The following is a 24,298-nucleotide window of genomic DNA, read 5'->3' as shown; positions in this document are numbered from 1 at the left end:
ACCTGGAATTTTCATAAGTTTGGTATCTCTGAGATTAGTCATGAAACAATGCAGATGGGCAATTGGCATGAAGGCAACTGTGTGTGTGGCTGTTGGGGCTTCAGCAGGTTGGGGACTCGACCCACCCCACTTCCGAGAGTGCCTCAGATTTTTCAGTTAAAAGAGTGGTGTAGCTGTGAAATTTACAGTGTCACATGCATCTCATCTGAGATTAGTGTGAATCTGGGAAGCTGAGCTGATGAATTTTTATGGCAGTGACTACGGGATCTCAAGAGTTGTCTTTTTCATAGTAGCCTTAGGCTTTATCAGGTTGTGCTTTAGTAGAAGCACTTAGGACATGTCCGCATTCTCTTGATAGTAAAGTCTGAATATTCTGCCAATTCTTGAATAATGACACCAAGTAGATATTGTACAGAAGTGTTACCATTAGTTATCTCATATCCAACAGCCACTGCCACACAGAGCACTTCTTCATTTGGAACTGGGCTGTGGACTTTTTTCATTGATTTGTGCCATTGTGTTCTTTCACATTGTGTGTTAGCAAAGAAGAAAACTTGCTGGCCATATTCAGTTCTGAGCCCAGGAATTGTAGGGCCTGGGTGATCAAACTCTGAAGCCAAAAGGGTGTCACACTACTTAGCCAGCTTCTTGACTGGTTTCTCATTCTTGTTGAATTTCTCACGTACCTCTATGTTCATGTGGGGACTATCCTGAATCTCATCAGTATGCTTCTGGTCCCACAGGTCACACAAAGAGTTTTCAGGGTCTGACAGTGTCTGAGAAATGCTTATCTTTCTGAGGGTCATAATTCTTCTAGATAATCTGCAGCTCTATCATGTCCAAAAACTTCTGGTACTTGTCACCGGTTACCGTGCAAGGCTGTCTGCACTGCCTCACACAAGGTATTGTGGGAGACTTTGCTGCTTATGGAGACTTATGCAGTGGAAACTGGAAAAGATGAGTTTTTTCTTATGTTTTATTCTTGAAATTTTAGTTTCCACTTTACATTTATGTCTATGATAGTTTTGAATTAATTTTTGTAGAAAATAATTCCCCAAAACAACAAATAAATGCCAAGAAATGGTATCTCTGCATTGTCTGGGAGTTCTGGTTTAGTTTTTGGAGAAATCTTGGTTTTGCTTTATACAGAAGTTGAACCCGAAAACTTTCCCACCGATGCTAGATGAGGGTTCCTTTCATCTACTGATTTGAACCAACCCGGCCAACACTGGCTATTTTCATATTTTTATTTTTATATGTGTCATTATCATAGGCAATAACATGGTGCCTCATTGTTGTTTTGGTTTGCATTTCTCTAATTATGAGTGACAATGAGCACTTTTTCATAAGCACTTTTTCATTGACCATCTGGATGTCTTCTTTGGGGAAGTGTCAGTTCACCACCTCTCTCCATTTATGGATGGATCATTGAACTTTTTTGCTTGTTAGTTTAGTGAGTATATACCTTGGATTCCAAGCTTCTGAGAGCTTGGTTTTATAGTCTCTGGATGTTGGCCATTGATGGGATTACATGGCGCGGGGGCCAGTTTCTGGGTGTGACCACCTAGGTACTGGAAAATGGGGAATCTGGGTGGAAGAGGCCCCGTCCCGGTCTGAGCAGGCTTGGAAATCTGAATCCTGGGTCCCACACACCTAGGTTCCTCTGCTGGTTCCTTCATGAGTGAGGCTTGTCCGAACGTGTGGAGAGGGTCCTTGAGCATGGCTGTGGCTGGGTTCCAGAGGTCTACGGCTGCCAGGGCTCTTCTCAGGGCACAGGGAATCTCAACCCACCCCCTCCGAAGGGCCCCGGTGAAGACAGCCAGGTGTGAGGGCAAGAAACATCTTATAGCTTAGTTCTCCCTCTCAGAGAACCTGGCAAGCTACTGAAAGTTTCCTGCTTGCATAGGAGAGCCTGGCAAGCTCCCTGTGGCGTATTCATATGCCAAGACCAGTATCAATGATGGGGTCTCATTCCCTTGATCCTGAAAGAGCCTCCAATGTGGCAGCATTGGGAAGGATGAGTGAAGAGAGGCTTCTAAAATCTCAGGGTTAGGATGAATGGAGATGTTACTGAGACCACTCGGGAAAATTAAGGATGATGATGATGATGATGATGATGATGATGATGATGATGATGATGATGTAATAATTAGGTAAGACTCATGCTTTTGCACATAGACACCAAATTTCACCAGTGTCATCTCTTGAAAAGGCTATTCATTCTCTACTGCATTATCTTTTAATTTTGTTAAAAATCTATTGACCATTAAATATATACACCTCAACAATATCAAATGACCAGATATGTGTTTGTTCACTTGGAGATTATTCTATTCCATTGATCTAGTGTAACCTCATGTCAGTCCACTCTTGATTACTTGCAGGTTTATAGTAAATTTTAGACTCAAATAGTGTAGGGTCCTCCAGTTTATTTTTTTGCCCACACCCAACAGTGCTAGGGGGTTATCCCAGATTGGTTGTCAGGGGTCACTCATGGCAATATTCAGGAAGTCATGTAGTACTGGGGATCATAACAAGGGGTCCCGCATGCTAAGCTTATGTTCCAGCCCTTTGAGATCTCTCAGATACCAAACTTTGTTCTTTTAACTAATTCTTTAGGCTCTTTTATGTTCTTTGTTTTTCTGTAGACATTTCAGAGCCAGCTAGTCAGTTTTTGCTAAAAAATCTATTTGGACTTTGACTGATCTGCTTGGAGATAACTGATGTCTTAACCCTATTGAGTCTTCTGATCCATGAGCATGGTATATGTGTCTCCATTTATTTGGTTTTCTTTAATTTATTTTATCACCGTTTTATAATTTCAATGTAATATAATATGATTTTAGATTTTGCACATACATTGCTAGATTTATTGCTAAGCATTTTATTTTTGTTATACTATTGTCAATTTCACTATTTGTTAAATTTCAACTTCCAGTTGTACAATTGAGTTTGTATGTTAAAGTTGTGTTCTGTTCACTAAATTTACTAATTGGTTCTAGTAGCTTTTTGGTACACTCTGGGATTGTCTAAATAGAGACAGTTTCATTTCTTCCTTTGAAATTCTTTTATCTTTTATTTCTTTTCCCTAATTTATTTGCCCAGATTAGAAACTTTGCTTTAGTGTTGAACCACAGTAGCAAGAGCAAATATCCATGTCTTATTTCTGATTGCCAGGGGAAAGCTTTCAATATTTCATTCTTCAGTGCGATGTAGGTGTGGTTTGTTGTGGATATTCTTTAGCAGGTTGAGGATGTTTATTTCTTTCTCTTTTAGAGGATTTTCCTTTTTACAACTTTCCAAATATTTTCAAAATCATGGATGTAGTTGCATTTTATAAATTTCCTTTTTATATATTGAGATTATTATATGATTTTAATTTTCCATTCTGTTTATATGTGTTACACTGATTTTATGGTACTCTGGGAAGCATATGGGATGCCAGGAATTGAAGCTGATGTCTGTTTATGCAACACGAGTTCCCTGCTCACTCTACTATCTCTTTGACACCTATTTGCTGATATTTTGTGGAGGATTCTATGTTCAAAATGTCTTTGTTTGTTTAGATAAAGTTTTGAATTAGAATTTTTTTCTAGTAGAGGGGTTAAATATATGGCAAGTGTGAAGCAACAGTGATGTAGAAAGGCCAAGTAACTCTGAACCACATATTTTGTCTTCCTTTATTTACTCTGCTAAATCATGGTACCAACTTTTCTTCATACAGCTGCAGATGGTGCTGAACTCTCAAACAGTCCTCTGCTGTTCAACTCTCTTTTTCCCCCCTCCATTCTCTGCTCCACTTCCAAACTAACCACACAATGCACAAAAGTAGAGACCTGTTTCCTGTAATTAATAATTACCTAATCAGTTATATTTAGACTCAAGGGCTAAGACCAGAATATCTTTGTCCATGCTTAGGGTCTACTTGATGGGTTCCAGGGGTGCCTGTACACATGGTCACCAGAGTACATGAGATGCTGATGGGAGATTTAATCCTGCTCATGCATAGGAGCACTTTTGAATCATTGCCTGTACTTAGCAAAGGGTTTAGAGTTCTCTGTAGTACCCAGAGTATTTAACAAGCACTCAGATGCTGAGTAATGATTACAGCTGTACATAAAATAGAAAGATTAGAGTCTCAGTTGCCTGCTTAATATGTAAATGTATCCAGTTATGTGTGAGTGCTTTTAATGAAGTAACTTGCACTCCTGTTCCCTACATTAAGAGTGATTGATGAAAATAACTCTATAACCCCATCAGAAATTAACAGCCAGCAGGCCCTTTGAATAGCTTTGTAATGCTGTCTTGCCTGGGGATAGGAGGCAGTAGAACTGGGTTTTAGCCATGGCTTTGATTGAATTTTAAGTTCTTGATTTCCATTTCTCTTGGCAATGGAAAATATGCTCCTATAGAGCTCAGAGAGTTTTTGATGATGGATTGTGTCATAATCTCTCTCTCACATACTCATACATACTTCGAATTGGTTGTCATTCCTACATACATGTACAGATAATGAAAACAGCAACTACCAGTTTTGATAAATGTTTTGCATGCATTACTTCCTACAATCATCATAACTATCCTATAATTGTACAACACCTAGTAACATAGAAATTGATTTGCTCCTATTTTATAGAGGGAGAACGTGAAGCTCAAGAAAAGGTAAGTTCTTGTGTATGTGGGGAGAAAGGGACTCTCCTTCACTGCTGGTGGGAATGCCACCAGTAGCATAAAGTAGCAGTATGAGAGACTAACACCCAATAGTAGTAGAGATAGGGACCAGAAGGTCTGCTCCACAGCTTGGAAACTGGCCTCACATGCTGGGGAAAAAGGCAGCTGAGATAAAGAAGGGAACACCTAGTAGAGAATGTTGGGAGGACCCACTCAGGTTGAAAGCTATATTCTGAAAGTAGACTATAGACCAAACATGATGGCCACTCAATACCTCTATTGCAAACTACAACATCCAACAGGAGAGAGAACAAAAGGGAATGCCCTGCACAGAGGCAGGGTGGGGTGGTGGGGGTTGGGGTGGGGATGGTGGGAGGGATACTGGGAACATTGGTGGAGGAGAATGGGTACTGGTGGAGGGATGTAAACAAAATGCAAACATAAAAGTTCATAAGTTTGTAACTGTACCTCACAGTGATTCACTAATAATTTTTTTTAAAAAAATGTTACATCTGACTGAAATAGAATGAGGACTGGATTTAGTATGAATTATGAATTTATGATCTCAACCAAATTAAGAAGTCCCACCAGTGAATCCCTCAGATAATTTGCTTTAAGTTTACAAATTCTTAAGGGCAAGTGATTTAGGCCTTTATAACAAACTTCTTCTCTAGAAAATAAGAAGATATTTCCTAACCTTAAAATTTTCACCATGTATTTTTTAGGGGGCTGGAGCGATAGTTCAGCGGTATGGCATTTGCCTTACACGCGGCTGACCCAGCTTCAATTCCTCCGTCCGTCTTGGAGAGCCTGGCAAGGCACTGAGAGTATCTCGCCCCCATGGCAGAGCCTGGCAAGCTACCCGTGGTGTATTCAATATGCCAAAAACAGTAACAAGTCTCGCAATGGAGATGTTACTGTTGCCCGCTCAAGCAAATCGATGAGCAACGGGATGACAGTGACAGTGACAGTGATATTTTTTAGGGGGAGAGTAGTTGGTCATCATCTAGCAGTGTTCAGGAGCTACTACTAGCTCTGTGCTCAGGAGTGACCCTTGGTGATACTTGGAGTACCATATGTGGTATTGGGGACTTGAAACAGTTTGGTGGAATGCCAGACAAGCATCTTTTCTTTTTGCGTTTTCCTATTTGGGGTCATACCTGGTGGTGTGGTACATAGGGCTTACTCCTGGATATGCACTCGGGGATCACTCCTGGCAGGGCTTAGGGGACCATCAGGGGTGCTTCAGATCAAATTTGGGTTGGCCTCATGCAAGGCAAACACCCTAACTCCTGTACTAACTCTCCAGCCTCACAAGGCAAGTGCCTTAACCTCTGTACTATCTCTTCAGCCACTATAGTGCTAAGCAAAAAATCTACTACACAATTCTCTTGGGTTGACAGAAATTAGAAACTCCATCTTAAACCATGTGGTTACATATAAACTCTACCATCTTAGGCCATGAACCATTAATCTCTACTAAGCATGTACTACTTGTATTACCATGTGCCAGAGCAGACCTAACTTAAGCTTGTGTAGTCTTAAATTGGCTTCTTAAAGTTCAGGGAGTCAATGCAATGTTTTCTGATGATGGATAGGAAGTTGCTGGACTGGATGGATGCTTTTAAATTCATGGACCATATCTAAAATTTCCTGACCCCCGCTTCCTTCTTTGAACCAGATATGACTTCATGTGAAAGACCCTTCCTTCAATTAACTTCAGGAAAAAGTGTTTTGGTTTAATGTTAGTTTCTGTTTCTTAGAGTCAATACATCTGGGAGTCTGTAACACACACATAAATACATTGTGATCATCTTTTTGCACCCACCTACACACAATAGGTCTTCGTCTTCTAGTAGAAGGGTAACCTGGGTTTGATTCCTCTGCTCCTCTCGGAGACCCCGGCAAACTACCGAGAGTATCTCGCCTGCATGGCAGAGCCTGACAAGCTACCCATAGCATATTCGATATGCCAAAAACAGTAACAAGTCTCACAATGGAGATGTTACTGGTGCCTGCTCGAGCAAATCGATGAGCAACGGGATGAAAGTGATACAGTATTTTAATTGAATCACTGTGAGATAGAGCATTATAAAGCTGTTCATTATTGTGTTTCAGTCATATAATATTTCAACACCCATCCCTCCACCAGTGTAATTTCTCAGCACCAGTGTCCCGAATTTCCTTCCCATCCTATAAATCTCCCCCATCCCTGCCTACCTCTATGGCAAGAACCTCTTTTCTCTCTCTTTCTATTTCTCTTCCTCTCTCTCATTTTGGGCATTATGGTCTGCAGTACAGATGCTGAAAAGTTAGCATGTATATCCCTTTACCTACTTTCAACACTCTGTTCTTGCCAGAGTGAAAATTTCCAACTATTGTTGTCATATTGGACCCTTTTCTATCTTTTATTTTTATTTATTTATTTAAATTTTATTGAATCACCGTGAGATAGTTACAAGTTTTCATGTTTGGGTTATAATCTCACAATGATCAAACACCCATCCCTCCACCAGTGCACATTCCCCATCAACAACATCCACAGGATACCCACCCTTTTCCACCCTCCCCCTGCCCCCACGGCAGACAATATTCCCCATACTCTCTCTTCCTTTGGGCATTATGGCTTGCAACACAGACACTGAGAGGTCATCATGTTTGGTCCATTATCTACTTTCGGCACACATCTCCCATCTCAACTAATTCCTGTAGCCATCATCTTCTTAGTGATCCCTTTTCTATTCCATCTACCTTCTCCCCTCTGCTCATCTTAACTACCCTCTATGAAATGCAATCATTTAAATAGCATTTCTTCTGAAGTCTGTTTTGTGCTTCTGCATTCTATCTCCAATTCCACAGTCGTGAAAGGCTTCTCTGTCTGTAGAGGTCTTGTAGCAGTTATGAGAAAATCGCTCTGCTGAATGTTTCTACTTGGGATACACACACAGAACAATTATACATCAGACTCTTCTTATCCCTTTATACCTATTAAGTCATGCAATCCTCACATTAGTTTTACAAGTGCTCTATCATTCCTTTGAATAAACCAAGGCACAGAGAGATTAAGTAATTTGCAAAAGTTTTTTCAATCAAAGGAGACAATGCTGGAATTTGAACCTACAAATTATCACTCTAGACTTTTGCTGGTTCACGTGAGGCTGCTCAATATAATTCTACATGCAATGATTTGAAGTGAAATGAATTAAAATAAAAAATAAAATTTCTTAGTCTTGTCAGGCACACTTCAAGTGCTTAATAAGTACATGTGACTAGTAGCTACAAAATGGGGTTGTGTATTTATAGAACATCTGCATTAACATGAAGAGTATATTATATAGCTCTGGGCTAGATTCTGTGCCTTTACAAATTTTAAAGGGATTTAGATAGTATGACTCTCTAAGACAATATAGTACATGTTTGTATATTGCAGAATTAGTTTGCATTTATTTCTCTCTCTAATTTTCTGTCCAACTCCCTGTTTAAGCTTGATTGGTGAGCAGGATAACATTTCAGCCATTTAAAAAACTTGGCTTTAAACTCTGATTTAAGGTGCCAGAATAATAGCACAGTGAGTCAGGCACTTTCCTGGCACATAGTTGACCCAAGTTCAATCTCCATCCTTATATATAGTCCCTTGAGTAACACCAGAAATAAGACCAGAGTACAATTTGGTATGGTTTTAAAAATCCACACACACTCACACACATCCCATTAAACTCTGATTTAAGTCTCATCTACTAGTTAACAACCACACCACCTCCTACCAATATCATCTGACCTTAGATTCCCACTGATTCTTTGATGTTCAAAGAGACACTGACCCTGTGCATAAACTTGTGTTAGGCCTCCAACCCCCTTTCTTTTCTTTTTTAAAAAATTGAAACACTGTGAGATAGAGCATTACAAAATTTTTCATGATTGTGTATCAGTCATACAATTTTCCAACAGCCATCACTCCACCAGTGTAATTTTCCAGCACCGGTGTCCCCCAGTTCCCCCCCATCCCTTGAAGCCACCCCCCACCCCAGCCTGCCTCTATGGCATGTAACTCTCTTCTCTCTCTTTCTCTTTCTCTCTCTCATTTCAGGCACTAAGGTTTGTGATACAGATGCTGAAGGCTATCAGGTATATCATTTTACCTGCTTTCAAGACTTAGTTCTTGTCTAGAGTAATCATTTCCTACTAGTATTGTCATAATGGATCCTCCTCTATCTTAACTACCATCCATCTCCCACACCATTGACAGGCAATTGAAAAGTCCTCCTGGCACATTTTCCCTGGCATCGGGTATTAGTGTCATACTGTTGTTTATACATCCCACAAATAAATGCAGTCATCCTATATATGTCCCTCTCCTTATGACTCATTTCACTCAGCATGATACTCTCCAAGTCTACCCATTTATAGGCAAATTTCATGACTTAATTTTTCCTAACATCTGTGTAGTATTCCATTGTGTAGATGGACCATAGCTTATCCAGTCATCTGTTCTTGGGAACTCAGGTTGTTTCCAGATTCTGGCTATTGTGAATAGTGCTGCAATGAACATAGAAGTGCAGATGATGTTTCTGCTGTGTCCAGCCCTCTTTCAAAAACCTCAAGTCAAAGTGGCAAAAGGAAAGATGGCAAGGGGGGATTTGCTTATTAGCAACTTGTTACTTCTGTCTCCAGGCCTTGACCACTATCAAATTAGATCCATGTGAAGCCTACTGGATGAGGGGAAAAAGAATGGATCTTCCAATTAAGGGTCACAGAATAGAATCTGCAGCAGTGCTCTGCTACAAGGATTTATTTATTCATTTATTTATTTTGCTTTGGGCATTGCACCTGGTGGTGCTCAGGGCTTGTCTTGTGTCTCTGTGCTCAGGAATCACTCCTAGTAGTATTTGGAGATTGAACTGGATTCAGCTGTGTGCAAACCAAGAGCCTTAACGTCTGTAGTCTATTTGGCATGTGTTATAGGATTTTGTACACTTGACCACAAAATTTCCCAGGGCTGGAAAAGGCTACTCAGTGAATGACATTGATTACCAAAAGAGAGTTTTTCAGGCTTTCAGAAGACTAACCATGGATCACCTTATAACAGGTAGCTTTTAGGGGGAAATTGACAAGATTCCATGCTCCTCCCCAACAAAGAAAAAAACAATGTTTCTCCCCCTGGACCTTGTGGAAAGTCTGAGATGCCTTCTCACCTCAGAGTGAGATTGTGCTATTTACTTGTGAGCCAACATGTGGTGACAAGTCAGTGTCAGCATTGCAAGTGCTGCCCATGGTTCCCCTGAGGCCCCCAGAGAAGTGCAGGGAAGGGATGTTTTGATGGGTGGGGAGTTGTTTGCTGACAAGTTACAGGCATGCCAGACACATTTCAGTTATTTCTCTTTGCCTGTGGCCCTCTCTGCAAATTCAGAAAGGAAGCTTTGCAAAGATTGTTCATCAGCACAATGTCTGTCTTAGATGTTTCTCAGAGCATGCTAGGAGCAGTATTTTTGAGAATGATGATAACCCTTCAGAAAGAAGGAGGAGGCCGCTGAGTAATTTTTTGTGGTTAGGTCTTGGCATCTTCAGTTGGAGAGAAAAAGCAGGTGCTTTTCTGACAGAATGCCATACTGAGAGTAGCTGGGGGAGGGTGGTGGCAAAGGCTGTTTATCACACTGAGAACCCCTCCCTTGGTAAGAGGTGAATTGGAGAGTCCATGTCTGAAGCAGTATTTCCCCTCTCCTTATTCACTATTACTGGACCCAACCTGTTACCCTCATGTGATAAAATATAAAATCTTTCACTATGCCTTACATGGGTCATCAGAATAGAAATAAAGCTTCATGCCTCAAAGACCAAATGTAATTTATAGAGCATTTCCAATTACTTGGTTTTTCTTTTTTGTTTGTTTTTAAATTTTTTTATTAGTGAATCACCGTGAGGTACATTTACAGACTTACAAACTTTCGTGTTTGTGTTTCAGTCATAAAATGCTCAAGTACCCATCCCTCCACTAGTGCCCATTCTCCACCAACGATGATCCCAGTATCCCTCCCACCCCCATCCCCCCACTCTGCCTCTGTGGCAGGGCATTCCCTTTTGTTCTCTCTCTCCTTTTGGATGTTGTGGTTTACACTACTTGGTATTTCTTTATTCTTCTTTTATTGAGGGGCACATCCCGTGGTGCTCAGGGTGTGTTACTGTTTCTGCACTCAGGAATTACTCCTGGCTAGACACAAGGGACCAGTTGGGGAGCTGGAGATCGAACCCAGGTTGGGGGTGAACAAAAGTGTTATACACTCTGTTCTAGAACTCCAGCCCAGTCTTTACTTTTACCTGTTGTGAGGTAGAGAGTATGTCAATGTCATCTTAGTTTTAATGGTGAAGATGCCATATTTGAGGACATCTCTAGATATCTTTGAGCGGTTTCTCACTGGAATCTAGCTCCCTAGTTATCCTTTAGGGACATGAAAGAAGCAATCCCATTCACAATCATGCCCCAGAAAATCAAGTACCTTGGAATCAGCTTAACTAAAGAAGTAAAGGACCTCTACAAAGAAAATTATAAAACGCTACTCCATGAAATAAAAGAGGACATGAGGAAATGGAAACATATGCCCTGATCATGGATAGGGAGAATCAACATAGTCAAAATGGCAATACTCCTCAAAGCATTATACAGATTCAATGCGACCCCTATAAAAATACCCATGAAATTCTTTAAAGAAATGGATCAAGCAATCCTAAAATTCATATGGAACAACAAACGCCCACAGATAGCTAAAACAATTCTTGGGAAAAAGATGATGGGAGGCATCACCCTTCCCAACCTTAAACTTTACTACAAAGTGGTAACAATTAAAACAGCATGGCACTGGAACAAAGGCAGAGCCGCAGACCAGTGGAACAGGGTGGAATATCCCTACATACAACCTCAGATGTATGATCATCTAATCTTTGATAAGGGAGCAAGAAATGTGAAGTGGAAGAAGGAAAGTGTCTTCATCAAATGGTGCTGGCATAAGTGGACAACCACATGCAAAAGAATGGGCTTAGACCTCGGCCTGACCCCACGCACAAAAATCAGATCAAAATGGATTAAAGACCTCAACATCAGACCACAATCTATAAGGTACATCGAAGACAAGGTCAGCAAAACCCTCCACAATGTTGAAGCTACAGATATCTTCAAAGATCAGACGCAACTGACCAACCAAGTGGAAACAGAGATAAACAAATGGGACTATATTAAACTTAGAAGCTTCTGCACCACAAAAGATACAGTGGCCAAAATACAAAGGCAATCTACAGAATGGGAAAGGATATTCACCCAATATCCATCCGATAAGGTGTTGATATCAACGGTATATAAAGCACTGGTTGAACTCTACAAGAAGAAAACATACAACCCCATCAGAAAATGGGCTGAAAAAATGAACAGAAACTTTTCTAAGGAAGAGATACGAATGGCCAAAAGCTTCTGGAAGCTTCTAATAGCTCTTCTGCTATCTCTTTCAATGGCTTTTTTGGAGAAAGTAGAGATGTTTTGGTCGCTAGTAGAAAAAGCACCAGAGCTCTGCAATGTGCTTTTCATGAGGGTTGAGGTGTTTTAGAGGTTTTCAGTGCTTGTAACTTCTTGGTGCTTTCATCTGCCTTGACTCTGTTCTTCAATTTCCTCCATTCTGAGTTCAGAATCTTTCTCCATAGTCAGAGATTCCGTGTTTTCCATTTTTGCCACTGTCCAAGGACCTCTGCAAGAGGGTGAACTCAGGATTATTCTGTTTTGTCCTGTCTCTAGCTTCATGAGCTAGATTCCCCGCATTGCTTCAGTGACTGATGAAATTCACCGGAAGAAAGCCCTCCTTTGGGGACATAGAGCGCTTCAAATGGCGGCTGCATAATATTAAGCTTTCTTTTCTAGGCTGTTGTTAGCCATGGGAGGGTCAATGTGATGAAGTTAGAAGAAAATACTGGCCAGAGTGATAATACAAAGGATTACTGTACATTTTTTGTATGCAGAAGGCCTGGGTTATATCCACTGTGTCACATGGTCCCCTAAGCACTGATAGGAGTGACACCCTGAGCACTGAACCAGGAGTAGCTTCCAAGCATTTCTAGGTGTGACCTAAATACACCCTCACCCCACAACACACATACATATAAAACACCTGGGAAAATAATGCTTGCAGATGTTGTTGTGGAAGAATAAGCAGACTGGAGCAGCTCTGCGAGAATAAACAAGGTTAAGGACTCATGTAAGATGTGATTCAATAGAGACTGTGCCAATTAATTGCTATCACTGGCTCCTTTCTTTCCAGTAAGTGGTCACAATAAACTGGCCACTGCCCTCAAGTGTGTTGGAATGGAATGTTAACATGTCTGCTTTCTCTTACTTAATCTAAGAGTTTTGAGAACAAAGGGTCAAGTCTTACTCCGCAGTTGTCACCCTGGTAAGACCTATAGTAAATGCTTGTTTGAATGATGGGTGTTTCATACCTGTGTTTACTAATACTGCCAACAAATTCCCATCAAGGACAGATAACTTTTTTCTTGTTTGTTTTGGGACACACCTGCTGATGCTCAGGAATTACTCCTGGTGGTGCTCAGGGGACCATATGGGATGCTGGGGATCCATTTCATAAGTGAAAGGGTAGCACCATTCCTGCTTTACTATCTCTCCTGTTCAAAGGGCAGATGATTCTTAGCAGAGTCTTTTCTGTTTCTGTATTAGGCATCTTTTTTGCTAATTTAATTAAGCAATTTAGTTTTTATTTTAATGAATTACCATGAGATACAGTTACAGACTTACAAGCTTTCATAATTGTGTTTCAGTCAAACAATACCCATACCTCCACCGGTGTCCATTCTCTACCTTGGTCGAGCCTGTATGACCCTGTTTAATGGACTAAATAAGACCTTGACTGACAGAGTAGTTGGCACTGGCAGGAGTCTGGTGTCTAGCAGAGGTAGCTTTTTAAAAATTACATATTAAGAAAAATTATTCTGGCATTTATTAAAATGATAAAGAGGGGGCTAGTTATGTGGGTCAGTGGTAGAGTCACTGTCACTGTCATCCCCTTGCTCATCGATTTGCTCAAGCGGGCACCAGTAACGTCTCCATTGTGAGACTTGTTGTTACTATTTTTGGCATATTGACTATGCCACGAGCAGCTTGTCAGGCTCTGTTGTGCAGGCTGGATACTCTCGGTAGCTTGCCAGAGAGGTGGAGGAATTGACCCAGAGTTGGCCACGTGCAAGGCAAACACCCCTACCTGCTGTGTTATCACTCCAGCCCATGTGCTAAATGTGTGAGGCCTTAGATTTCATCTCTGGTACCAAAAGTTATTAAAATATAAAGACTTTATTAAAATGTTTTCGATGAATCTTTTTAGTTGAACCTGGGTTGGCTGCATGCATGACAAATGCCCTACCTGCTGTATTATATTTCCAGCCTAGATAAAGACTTTCTTGAAGACTGTTGCAATAGGGGAGAAAGAGAAGTGAGGGACTTAGAGCTAATCAGTAAAGAGAGGAGTTTTGTGGATGTAAATTACTAAAGGCACATGATTCAGTGTTAGAGAGTGATTGTTTGGGTCCCACTTCAATTGTGAAAGCACTAATCCTGAAGATGATGGTATTTAGAGGTGGGTTTTGGGGAAGAAATTTGGTTTAAATCTTAACAGTGAGAACTTCAGGAGGGAATTAACAAACCTCTAAGAGTGTCAAGCACCACTCTGTGCTGAGCACCCAAATTTATAATCAGGCCAGTCAGAAGTGAGGAGCTGCAGGATATGTTTGATATGGCTTTATTGCAGCTGTTGCTGCCATGTGTTTATGTTGGGTTGACATTATATAGGGGAGTGAACAAAGCTGGTACAGGGCCAGGGAATCCACTCGCCCTCCGCCCCATGTGTATGGGCACCTGTGGTTACATAACAGGGAGTTACATAAGCTTGGCTGAATCATAATTAATCACAAGTCAGCCTGGTCAGAAACTAGGCCTGGTTGGGAACTAGGTGCTAGGTCCAATGATGAGCAACAGAACTGGCCATACAAGAGGATAAGAGACCAGAGCTCTCTTTCTTTCTCCCTCACCTGCCTGTAAACTAGAAAAACTTTCTAACCTTCACCACATGTTGAGTTGTATCTGTCAACTTCTCTTTTTTTTGGTTTTGGGGCCACACCCAGTGGTTCTTAGGGCTTGCTCCTGACTCATCACTCAGAGGTCACTCCTGATGAGGCACAGGGGACCATATTTGGTATTGAGTTTCAAATCTGGGTCAGTCACATGCAAGGAAAGTACCCCAACTACTGTAATATTGCTCCATTGCTCCATCCCTGACTGTCAACTTATTGATTTTAGACTTTGCAATCTGCAGAGTATGCAGTGGAAGAAATATTTTTATGTAAGCCACCCAGTCTATGGGAGTTCCTTCCAGCAGCAGAAACAGACTATGGTAGATATTGATCATAAGGGAATCTTACTAAATTGGTTTAACAGGATTGTTGCTAAGTAATTTAGAAATCTAAAGCAAAGATTTGGAAATCAAGTGTGTGTGTGTGTGTGTGTGTGTGTGTGTGTGTGTGATAAGATAGCTCAGGTGAAGGGCTTTCACTAAACTGACTAAACAGGATTCTTTGCTGAAGGCAGGTTAAGGACTAGGCTGAATAGAAACAAGGGTTTTAAGAGCCTGAGTAATAATCCTTTCAGGCCTCATCTGATGATGTATAGGTTGGCTCATTAACTCTGGCCTTTGCCACACTATTGGAATCTTCATTTGCCTAACCAAATTTTGCAAAAGCAGGCACACCTTCTGGAAAACCTTAGCAAATGCCAGCAATTGCCCATGCATCTGTTCTTTAGATTTACCTGGGAACAGCTTTAAAAATACATCCCTGAACCAATCCAATCCACACCTGATGAATCTGAGTTGATGACTGGATGTAGTATTTACGTATTTAACAATCTTCCTTGGTGATTCACATTGCTACCCAGGATGATGACCCAATAGTTGATTCCATGGATTAACCAAAATGGTGATAAAGCGTGGGAACTGGTTACTGGGGAGGGAATGGATAGTGGTACAGAATAGTAGAGGAAAGCTGAAAGGAACCCCAAGTCTCATTTGTCCCTTTCCCTAGAGACATCAGTTTCCTTCACCCTTATGGGGTGGCAGTTTTAATCATTGAAGTGGCCAATATAATTGTAATATCTATACTCTGTTTTTCAGACCTTTTATTCCCCATTCCTCAGAGCCCCTGTTGAATATCAGAAGTCTGGTTTCCTCACTTCTTTTTTTTATGCTTTTAGGGTCACACTCAGCAATTCTCAGGGATTACTCCTGGCTCTGCATTCAGGAGGCACTCCTGGCCATGCTTGAGGGACCATATGGAATGCTGGGGATTGAACCTGGGTCTACCGAGTGCAAGGCAAATGTCCTCCCTGCTGTACTATGGCTCCAACTCCACCCTACTTCTTTACTCTCTTCTTTTTAAGAGTAAACTCTGGCTGGGTAAGTCTTTTTACTAAGGTTTGTGTTTCTGATAAAGCAGATTAACTCTTTTTTAAAGGTGAAAATATCTGGAATAGAAGCACTAGATGACCCAAAGTAGGAAAATAACACCTCTGAGGAGAAAACCCATAGTGCTGTGAGTGTGTGTTGTGTGTGATGTGTGTAGGGCTTGTTGCCACTTTGCCTAGGTTCACTGACAGCACGGATACTTTATCTCTGCCCCAGATTCTCTCGACTTGCTGGCAGATATTAGACACAGAGTGTTATCTTTTTCCTAAAAGGACAGAAAAATGAAGAGTTGAAAGCTCAACTCCGACTTGCAGGTAGGATGCAGCCCTTACTGAAAATAGCACAATGGCAGCAGAACAAGGTCGTATTGGCTCATTACTGAGTGAGGTCAGGACTTTATTTTGGGCAGTTTCTGAAAGCTACAGCCTATTTGAAAAAAGTCTTCTTCCTGAGGGTTTAAAAGTCTTCCTGAGGGTTTATTTTCACCAGCACGTGCTAATGCTCATTTGCTCATTTGTGCTCACCCAGGTGGGCTGTTAGTCTCTCTCTCCCCCCCTTGAACCTTCTTTTTAAATGATAATTAAATTTGCTTGATCTCTGCCACCCTGGACTCCCAGTTAATTTTGGAGATGAAGACAGGGAGTTGGGTATACCTAAAAGATGCTTGTGCCTTTCCACATGAGCAACTTTTTAAAAATTTCATTGTTTTATTACAGGATATTGTGTCAGGGACCCTAAATGCTAACATACATAAAGTTGATTGTATTCTGCATAACAAATTGGATTAGGATAATTACCACACAGATGTTAAAAAGCCCTGAATGCAAATCAATGCAATTAGTCATGACTTAATATACTATAATTCACACATTGGAACGTCTTATTGTGATTATACTATTTTAGAACAAAATGCTTTAACAAAAAAAGAAATGGAATAAAAGAATTCTTTTACTCTGCTGTTGCACGTGCTCTGAACAAGAAGTTGTTTTATGCTAATCTGGAAGTTCACTACTCAGAATTCTTATTAACTAATCAGATCTTTTCATTTTTCTTGCCCTTTTTATATAGAGAAAGATTTTTTAGCAAGACAATTTCATGCGCAATTCAACTTGAATACCACCATTAGGAACAAAGGAATTTGCACAGGGATGCTCCTGACAACGTGACTTTAGAAAGCTGAGTCTCAGGTGGTGGGATAGAGAGTCCACCCACTGATGGCTGCCTGGACGCAGCCCTGATATAAATGGATCCAAGTTAGCTGGCAAAGAGGCGGGCCTACCATTAGTACAGCTGCCTTGTCTTGAAGGGTCGAATAGCTTGTGCCTATCCGAGGGAGCAAATGGAGCTGAAGTGTATCCGCAGATCCAAACATCATGCTGTGCATGTAGGTGACCCAACCCAATGAGAAGGACACCTTTGAAATCGACACAAAGTTGACATCTGAACAAAAGGCAGGACTATGGTCAGAGAAAAGGGGAAAATACAAGGCTTATTGCCAGAAAATACTTGGGTCCCTGACCCCGGGGGTTTGAATTGTGAACTCCATCTATTTCATGAATCCTTTTCTCGGTTGTCCCCCACTCGAACCAATTTCTTTGAATCTCTTGGCAAGTATTACACTCTGTAGTACATTTCTCTATCTGCTTTATGTTAAAAGTTTGCATGCCCAAATGGTCTGGGTGATGTTTAAAGACTTAGAAGATGAAAGATGATTTTCTTGCTGCCCCATTTAAGTTCTGGTTGAGACTATCCTGCGGCAGGATAGTATCCCTTCCCACTCCCCTCAGGTTGCAGGCCATTTGCTGATTATAAGACCCCCATTTTGTGGGTATAGAAGGGACTTTCCTCAATATAGTCAAAGCCATTTACTACAAGCCTACGGCAAGCATCATCCTCAATGGGGAAAAACTAAAAGCCTTCCCCTCTAAGATCAGGGACAAGACAAGGATGTCCACTCTCTCCACTACTGTTCAATATAGTACTGGAAGTACTTGCAACAGTGATTAGGCAAGAAAAAGATATGAAGGGCATTCAGGTAGGAAAGGAAGAAGTCAAGCTCTCACTATTTGTAGATGATATAATACTATACTTAGAGAACCCCAAAACATCTACCAAGAAACTCCTAAAGACAATAGATTTGTATAGTAAAGTTGCAGGCTATAAAATCAATACCCAAAAGTCCATGGCTTTCCTACACGCAAATAATGAGAGAGAAGAAAGTGACATGAAAAAAGCAATCCCGTTCACAATCATGCCTCAGAAAATCAAGTACCTTGGAATCAGCTTAACTAAGGAGGTAAAGGACTTGTACAAAGAAAACTATAAAACGCTACTTCAAGAAATAAAAGAGGACATGAGGAAATGGAAAGTTATCCCCTGCTCATAGATTGGGAGAATGAACATTGTCAAAATGGCAATACTCTCCAAAGCATTGTACAGATTCAATGCAATCTCTATAAGCATACCCATGAAATTCTTCAAAGAAATGGAGCAAACACTACTGCAATTCATATGGAACAATAAGCCCCCACAAATAGCTGAAGCAACTCTTGGGAAAAAGAATATGGGAGGAATCACCCTTCCCAACCTCAATCTCTACTACAAAGCGGTAATAATTAAAACAGCATGGTACCGGAACAAAGGCAGACTAATGGAACAGGGTTGAATATCCTGACACATACCCTCAAATTTATGATCATCTAATCTTTTATAAGGGAGGAAGAAATGTGATGTGGAGCAAGGAAAGCCTCTTCAACTAATGTTGCTGGCAAAACTGGACAGCTGCATGCAAAAAATGGGCTTAGATCTCTACCTAACACCCTGTACAAAAGTCAGGTCAAAGTGGATTAAAGATCTCATCATCAGACCAAGAATCCATAAGGTACATGGAAGACAAGGTTGGCAAAACCCTCCACGACATTGATGCTAAAGGTATTTTCAAAGATGACATGCAAATGGCCAAGCAAATGAAAACAGAGATAAACAAATGGGACTATCTTAAACTAAGAAGCTTCTGCACCTCAAAAGAAACAGTGAACAAAATACAAAGACTGTCTACAGAATGGGAAAGGATATTCACCCAATACCCATCTGATAAGGGGTTGATATCAAGGATATACAAGGCACTGGTTGAACTCTATAAGAAGTAAACATCCAATCCCATCAGAAAATGGGGGGGTGGTGGAAATGAACAGAAATTTTCTCAAAGATGAAATCTGAATGGCTGAAAGACACATGAGAAAATGCTCTTCATCAGTAATCATCTGGGAGATGCAGATTAAAACAACAATGAGATATTATTTCACACCACAGAGACTGGCCCACATCCAAAAGAACAAAAGCAACTGGTATTGGCGCGGATGTGGGGAGAAAGGGATTCTCCACTGCTGGTGGGAATGCTGACTGGTCCAACCCTTTTGGAAAACAATATGGATGATTCTCAAAAAATTAGAAATTGAGCTCCCATTTGACCCAGCAATACCACTCCTGGGAATATATCCAAGAGAGCCAAAAAGGTATAGTAGAAATGACGTCTGCATTTGTATGTTCATTGCAGCACAGTAGCCAAAATCTGGAAAAAAATTGGAGTGCCCCAAAACAGATGATTGGTTAAAGAAACTTTGGTACATCTACACAATTGAATGCTATGCAGCTGTTAGAAAAGATGAAGTCATGAAATTTGCATATAAGTGGATTAACATGGAAAGTATCATGCTGAGTGAAATGAGTCAGAAAGAGAGAGACAGACACAGAAAGATTGCATTCATCTGTGGAATATAAGGTAACAGAGTGGGAGACTAACACCCAAGAATAGTAGAGATAGGGACCAGGAGTTCTGCCCCACCACTTGGAAACTGGTCTCACATGCTGGGGGAAAAGACAGCTGAGATAGAGAAGGGAACACCAAGTAGAGGATGTTGGGAGGACCCATTCGGGTTGAAAGATGTGTGCCGAAAGTAGACCATAGACCAAACATGGAAGCCACTCAATACCTCTATCCCAAACTACAACACCTCAAAAGAGAGAGAACAAAAGGGAATGCCCTGCTGCAGAGGCAGGACGGGGTGGTGGGGGATGGGTTAGGGCTGGTGGGTGGGATACTGTGAACATTGGTGGAGGAGAATGGGCACGGGTGGAGGGATGGGTAAACAATCACCGTATGACTGAAATGCAAACACGAAAGTTCATAAGTTTGTAACTGTACCTCACTGTGATTCACTAATAAAATATTTGTTAAAAAGACGCCCATTTTGCCTGTGTTCAGACACTGAAAGCTATTAATCTAAGCCAAATGGTGTCTAGGTGGTGCACATCACCAATTACCCTCATATCGGCAATATCAGTCCCTTAACCATACTTCTAAGTTTGACCATAGGGTTTTTAAACTTATTTTTATTTTTTATTATTTTAATGGAGTCACTATGAGATAAATAGTTTTGAAGCTGTTTATGGTCTGGTTTCATTTCATATAACGATCCAAAACCCATCCCTCCACCAGTGTACATTTCCCACCACCAATGATCCGAGTTTCTCTCCAGCCACCCCGTTCCCCTGCTCCAGTCTGCCTCTCTGGTTCTATGGCAGACAATTGCCTCCACATCTCTCTGGGTGGCCATAGATTTCTGTTAATGGATTTGGTAAATTTTATCTAAAGCCATATCAACTCAATAAAACTTTTAGTGCTGAGGAAGCAATATAACTGAAACAGGCAGGCAGGTAGAAAGGGAAGGGCCTCCATGGTAATGAGTTCTTGGAAATTAATAAAATCAACTAGCCCACCTTGTGTACACAGGAACTAAAGTCTGATATGAAATTTGCCTGGTACCAGCACGGATCTAGAGAAGGTTGAATCCCCTCTGAGAAAACCATCAACTGCTTCCAACTCCACCCCCTTGGCCACTACCCTAACAATGGATTCTTACCTAAGTAAAAAGCCCCACATGGGGCAGCTTGGTAGAAACTCTATAAATGTCAATTTGAAACAAAGGAAGCATTCTCATGTGCTGCTTGTTCTCATGTGTTGTTGCCAAGCACATGTAGTCTCTGAACACATGTTGCCCACATATATCCTCTTGAGATGTGTACTTTCATATTTTAATGCTAGAATATGTACTGGGGCTCTCTCTCTACCTTCAAAGAAGCCCATGTTCTCTCTTGAGCAGATTACTATCTCTCTCCTCTTCCTCATAATTTCCAATAAAACCTGTTTTAACTTTACTTACTGTATCCTCCTGAATTTTTTTTCTGTGAGGGAAAGTTGGGGATCTATAAGGCCTGAGTAAAGTCTAGGACTGACTTTCCTTTCCTGCAAGAAGCAAATATCACAGCAGACTCTTATCAGTCCTAGATTTTCCCAGTGATTCCTTGGATGGCAGAGATAGATTAGGAGAAAGTGGCAGAATTCCTTTTCGAGGCTATTGCCTCTTTCCTCCCCAAGTCACCCAGGGATCCCACCGGCATTATAACCACTTAACAGCAGAGAAAGTCACGGTGGATTGTGGGGCAAGTGCATCAGTAGCCTGATGGTGCCTTCAGGCTTCCTGATACCCCAAAATTGCCGCTGTGCATTTGGTCGAACCCTGGCAACTTGGAACCAAGTATACACAAGAAATTAAACTGCCAAAAGTTAGTTATGTGTGAGCTATGCCCACAAACCACCTCTGACTCAGCTATACATGCTCATTTATTGGCCTTATTTCAGAGACCCATAGATAAATCTCAAAAGAGATCAAAAGCCACAGTTAATCTCAGACCCGCACATGGCTGAACAGACTGGGGTAAACTGGAGGGGAGCTAGTTGGCCTGTGTCTGCCCAAGCAGAGCCCCAAGCAGCCGCTTGCTTCTACAATACAAAATCACCACTATACCCCTGGCCTGTCTCCACCGTCTCAGGACAGACCTCACCAAGATATAATCTGCTGAAAATTTGGGTATGCAGGTTTTGTGACTGAAATATCCAGGCTTTCACAGAGTTGGGGTGGACTACCTCTCCCCACTTCCCAATACACATGGAAGCACTGGCAGTCACCCCCACAAACTAACTCCAGCACCACCTTGTAAACTCTTATTACTGGCCTTGCTTCAGAGACCCATAAATAAATCTTGAAAGAGATCAAAATCCAGAGACACAGCTGCGAGTCCCAGAAGACACCACAGAGCTGGAGATCTCTCCAGGCCCTATAGCGAGCCTATTTCACTGGGGAACCCCAGATGGAGCAGATGCATTCTCTCTGCCTACTACAGATGGAATCCCAGCGACCAAGAGCTTCCACAAGCAATGTATGTGGGTTCCAGGACGAGATCTTCATGCCACAAGGAGGCAGAGGCTCCGGGTTTTCCCTCCCCAACTCCCTGCCTGCTCATCGTCCTGGCTGTCACACCCACAATGTGCCTCTGGACACCATCTTAGCACACTAATAGCCCTGGTCCAGAGATGCCCAATTGAATCCCCAAATGGATTGGTGTCTTACAGAAATGTCTCTGTTACCCAAACATTTACAATCTAGGATTCCAGGAGCGCACAGCCACAGCACTCATGATATTCAGGATGAGCAATGGACAGTAAATGATCTAGCATCTGTTCCTGGCAGGCAGGCTTCAATGGTGGTGGAAAAATTTGAGCAAAACTTAGTGCCCCAAAGAAGAGAGAGAGTATTGGGAAAATTGTCTGCCATGGAGGCAGAGTGAGGACTGGGATAGGAGGGATATACTGGGAACACTGGTGGTAGAGAGTGTGCACTGTGAGTGATGGGTTTTCAATCATTGTACGGCTAAATCTCGAACATGAAAGCTTTGTAACTGTATCTCACAGTGATTTAATAAAAAAATTAATGTGGAGTTCATGCTCAATTCAATCAGCTTAATCAATGGTTGAATAAATAACAGTACTTCTACATTAAAAAAAGACATGGAGGAATCAATAATTTGACTCCATGATCATAAAAGAATGGCTAAGGACTTTTGACTTAAGAGACTCCTCTCCATTGTTCCAGGTGAGGCAGGCAGTAGATATGGAAGGGCTCTCATGGCAATGGAATTCCTGGAAAGTAATAAAACCAATAGCCCCAAAACTGTCAGGACCCACCTTATGAACACACCACCTGATAAAATTTTTTTCAGGCACCATCACAGACCAGAGAAGACTGGGCCCCGCCCTCCCCTTCACCCAGAGAAGCTCAGGCAGGAACAAAGGTCAAGGAAAGGAATTTCAAAGAAGATGGTCAGTTAATTCCAACCCTATTCACTTGGCAACCACCCTAGCAACTGGATTCTTTTCTAGTTAGAAAGCCCCTCATGGGGCAACTTGGGGAGAGATCCTATGAAAGCCAATTCGAACAAAGAAAATGCACCCGTATGCTGCCTGAGCCTATGTGTTGTTTGTGTCCACATGCCATGGCCAAGCACATGTGGTGCCTGAATACATATGTCACCTGCATTTCCTTTTTTGAGATGTGTACTTTTGTATTTCATGCTGGTATCTGTGCAAGGGTTCTCTCTGCTTTTGGAGAAGCCTGTGTTCTCGCTTGAGCATGTTACTCTCTCTCTCTCTCTCTCTCTCTCTCTCTCTCTCTCTGTCTAATTCCCCTTCCTCAAGAAACCTCCAAATAAAATCTGTTTTACTTCACAGCTTGTCTCCTGAAATTCTTTCCTGTGAGAACGGTAGGACCTGAAAGGCCAGGGTAAGATCTAGGACTGGCTTTTCTTTCCTGCAAAGAGCAATTCGCTGCTCCGGCCTGAGTCCACGGCTCCCTGAGAAATCAGGTGGTGCAGAACAAGTAGACGTCAGCTGTGGCTTGATGGCTGCATAGTGGGACTGGCAGAATTTGCGATCCATTCCATGCAGGGTCTCATCACAGATTTTATCAGTCCTAGACTTTCCAACCAGTCCCAGGGAGGCAGCTCATAAACAAACTGTTCAGATACCCTGTGGCAGTAATCCAGCTTAACCATTAACTAGTTTATTTTGCTTCTGTAACTTGCTTTGTTGATCACAGCTCCTGCAGCCCCTTACCCAACTACCCACTGTCTGACTAGAATGATATTTTTGCCTTTATAAATTCAGCCCTGACAGTTCTCAGGGATGCGAGTTTTTTGGGACACCAGTCTGCTTGAGGTTGCAGTTTGCTGTA

The 24,298-nt window shown here is 41.6% G+C and overlaps 1 pseudogene; it reads right to left on the bottom strand.

Annotated features, from left to right (window-relative positions):
- Positions 1-295: 295 nt before the first annotated feature.
- LOC129399753 (60S ribosomal protein L10a-like) lies at positions 296-24,003 on the bottom strand (annotated as a pseudogene).
- Between the last annotated feature and the right edge of the window lie 295 nt (positions 24,004-24,298).

Source organism: Sorex araneus, chromosome X, assembly GCF_027595985.1.
Source record: "Sorex araneus isolate mSorAra2 chromosome X, mSorAra2.pri, whole genome shotgun sequence".
NCBI lineage: Eukaryota > Metazoa > Chordata > Mammalia > Eulipotyphla > Soricidae > Sorex > Sorex araneus.
This window is presented reverse-complemented; position numbering and strand designations above follow the sequence as displayed.